This window comes from Carettochelys insculpta, chromosome 31, assembly GCF_033958435.1.
Source record: "Carettochelys insculpta isolate YL-2023 chromosome 31, ASM3395843v1, whole genome shotgun sequence".
NCBI classification, from domain to species: domain Eukaryota; kingdom Metazoa; phylum Chordata; order Testudines; family Carettochelyidae; genus Carettochelys; species Carettochelys insculpta.
In genome coordinates this window covers 9,461,851-9,465,355 of record NC_134167.1, presented here as the reverse complement: position 1 = coordinate 9,465,355, position 3,505 = coordinate 9,461,851, and the positions used below count along the sequence as shown (strand labels likewise).

At 51.8% G+C, this 3,505-nt stretch overlaps 1 protein-coding gene across 6 annotated transcripts in view; it reads left to right on the top strand.

Moving 5' to 3' along the window:
• ANK1 (ankyrin 1) overlaps nt 1-3,505 on the top strand; it is a 104,038-nt gene that overhangs the window by 18,279 nt on the left and 82,254 nt on the right. The gene's annotated exons all lie outside the window — the stretch shown is intronic.

The following is a 3,505-nucleotide window of genomic DNA, read 5'->3' as shown; positions in this document are numbered from 1 at the left end:
TGAGCGTTTTTCTGCAAAAGGCTCTTGAGTCACCAAAAGTGTTTCCTGTAAGCTGAGAGCCTGGGCAGCCACCCAAGAGAGATTTGGGTGCCGCCCAGCTGATTAGCAGAGCGCTCACAGCTGGCAGCATGTATTTATATGGGTCGTGCACATCTGCACACGTGTGTATAGAATAAAATGTATTCCCCCCAGGATGTTAAAAGTTAGAGGGTCACCGGCACAGGGGCAGAGTGCTGGGAACTCACTCATTGTGCCCCTTCAGGTGCTGCTCCCTGCTTACTGGGTCGAGCACTTCAGGGAAAAGGTCTGGTATATTTGCTAACACCACGCTCACTCACTTCGAGACAGCGTCTTAGGGAGAGGGGATTGAAGGGACATGCGAGCTGGAGCAGCAGCCACAATAGCAAAATAACCTAGAGAACAATGCACAGAAGCTCAGACCATCGAAGCAAAGCAGGTTGGAATCTCGGTCCAAGCAGTGTCCAGCTCTGGGGAGCCACGCTGTAGCCTGGCTCCCAGCACCGCACATCTGCAGGCAGGAAACAGCTGGAGTGGCCAGTGCGCAGGCGCTGGCCGCATAATTGGCATTCCCTTTGCCAAATGCTGGAGGCACCAGCCACGTCCCTTTGGAGCAGACTCGCTCTCCTCCAGCCACCTGGGACTGGCGGCTGCTGGTTCCACACGTGTCTCAGGCTGTGCTCCCAGCTGTGCTCCCAGCAAACTGGGCCTGCAGTTCCATGCGGAGCATGTGTTGGGGTAGAGCTGTGATCTCCCTGAACCTCAGCCCTGTTTCCAACGTGGTTAGAGACAAGCTGCAAATTCAGTGCAGGCTGAGGGCTGTCAACAACGGGATGATGCTGCCCCAGGCAGACCAAGTTTGGGTGCCCTGCACCAAGGCATGGCTCTACAGCGTGCTAAGTGAGGCTATTCCCAAGAGCTGAGCCAGAGAAAAAGCGGGGTAGCTATTGGAGAGAGCTTCGGGGCTCTGGCCCATTGCAGTTTCTGATTACCCACTCCAGGCATTGTCCATGTCAGCACCCGTGCATTAATGGGCTTTTTGTCCTCCTTGCTTATAGCTACAGCCACCGCTATTAACTCCCTGATCCTCTCTAACCAGCTGTTGCTTTTTGCACAGCAGTACCCACAGCCAACAGAGGGTTATTTGGCTAGAATTCTGTTTGCTTAGTGCTTACAAGGGAAACCAGAGTTCCTAGCAAATAGCTATCCACAGTGTTTAGGGTTCAATAAAATCACAGATAGGACAGATAGGAAAACCACCGATGTCAGTGGGAGCTCCTGGGCCACGGCAGAGCTTTAGAGCAGGTAGGGTTGTGCCTGAGTATGGACTTAGCACCCATTTTTGGCCAAGATTTTCAGAAAGCAGGTGTCTGAAATGGGTCGGCAAATGTGTCTTTATGGAAGCTGTGGTGACTACGCCCTGTGACAAAGCTGCTCTTCTAGTGTGGTGGGTCCAATGCTTTCTGGCTGATTTATTTGCCCCAGGCGCACACAGCAGCTCTCAGGTTAGACACCTGCTTGCTGTTGGGCGAGCTACTCTCATCATTGGCCAGCACAGGGAAAAGAGAGGAGGCCAAATTCCGCAGGTTCTGCTGCCCCTCCAAGTGATTCGGGCAGTACAAACACCTCCACCAATATCTATCCTTCTCCTGTGCTGGATGGGGGATGGAGGGAGGGAGCCCAGGCCCACCCTCTACTCTGGGCTCCAGCCCAGGGACCCTGTAGCAGCAGCTGCCTGCAATGTCTCAAGTCTCAGTTGCTTGATAGCAACAATTCCCTGGGCCATTTCTCCACAGTGGTCTCCAGCACCCTCCTTATCACAGGCTCTTTACTTGGGTGCCTACTTGGACTTGCTCTTCTCAGAATCTCCACAGCTCCTTTTCTCCTCCATTCCTCACCCAACCCTGAGCCAACAGAAGAGGGGCTGTTTTGTAACTAGTCTCAGCTGGTTTTCTTTGGCTCCAGCTGAGCTGAGCTGCCTGACTCACTTGAGTCCTAATTGGCCCCGGGTGTTTTAATTGGCCTGATGGATTCTAGCAGGTTCCTGCTACTTCTGGATCAGCCATTGCTAGTTTACTCTGGGAACAGGGACCTATTTAAGATAGGGCTAGTACTTCTCCCTTCTATCACTCTTCTGTAGCCCTCTGGCTTGACCCTGACACAACTGGTATACATGCACCTTGTGGGTATGTTTCCAGAGGCAGTGTATTGGATGGTGTAGAGAGGAGGGCTAGAAATTATTTAGGGTTATCCAAAGAGCCATCAGTGGGCAAAGGGAAGAAATTAAAAGGAAAACTGACATTAAGCACATGAACATATTTTAACTGTTGAGCAGATGCTGAATAGAAGGGCTCAGCTCCTCATAACTGGTATTTAGGGCTGGGCAACATATAGACAACATTAAAACCTATGAAGTATTTGCAGCAGCCCTGTGCGTGTGCAGATTATGGCTTGGTGGAAGGTTGGCAGAGTATAGTTCACACAAGGTGCAGGTGACAAGATGGTCTGTCCAGCAATAACCTGTGTATTGATTAAACCACTACAGCAAATCTGATCAAAGACTTGGGAAGTGAACTCTTTGGCTCTGCAAACTGCAAGATGTGTTAGGTGCTGTTCTGGTTCTGAACTCTGCAACAAAGCAGGAGAGCCCGGCGTGGTCTCCGCTACCAATGTATGTCGTGTTAGCAGCTTTGCTCAGGGCTGAGCGACATAGTTAGACCACTCCAGTTCCTAGCATGGACAGCGTGATGTCAGTAGGCAGCAGCTTCCCCTAACTTAGCTATTGCCTCTTGGCAGGGTGGCGTACTTGGGCAGCAGCTCTCCCTTCAGCGTAGGTAACATCTTCAGTAAGTGTTGCCGTTGCACCGGTGCAGGCTGGAAGTGCAGTCAGGTCTTCTTTCTTTCACAGAAGCATCGCCAGCGAGGTCCTGTTTCAAAGCACACAGCAGGATCATCGCAGTGAGAGGTGCCAGGTGCTTGGTCTCAGCGACTGGCTTCCCCCTTTTCCTTTAAAGGGAACTGAAAGACAAACAAAGGTGGGCTTGGCCAGGTGCAACTGGTAAATGAATTCCATTAGCAGCTATAAACCGCCACAGCCTATACTGCATATCAGAGATTATCATGTCCCATCCCTGTCCTCAGCTAAAGGCCCATGTTACCTTCCTGCTTGGAAGCGTTAAAGGCTTTGGCTTAGAATGTGATGTATAGTTGTGAGAGCAAAGCTCTGCCCCCTGGGGTTACCAGAGCTTCTCTGACACACTCCTCGAGCCTGGGGCTTCTGCCACTTTGGCTGGATTCCACCACAGGGGAGTGTATTCTGTCCCCCTTTATTCTCTCTGCAGTGTGCACTGGAGCCGGGCTCCCTGGATTGCAGTGGGTGTTCCTGTCAGCTGTTAGCAGGCTAATTCCTCTTCGCCCAGGGGTGGTTGCTTTCGTTCAAGCGTAGGCTTACATGGTCCTTAGCCCATGCTTTGCCAGAGGGCTGTCT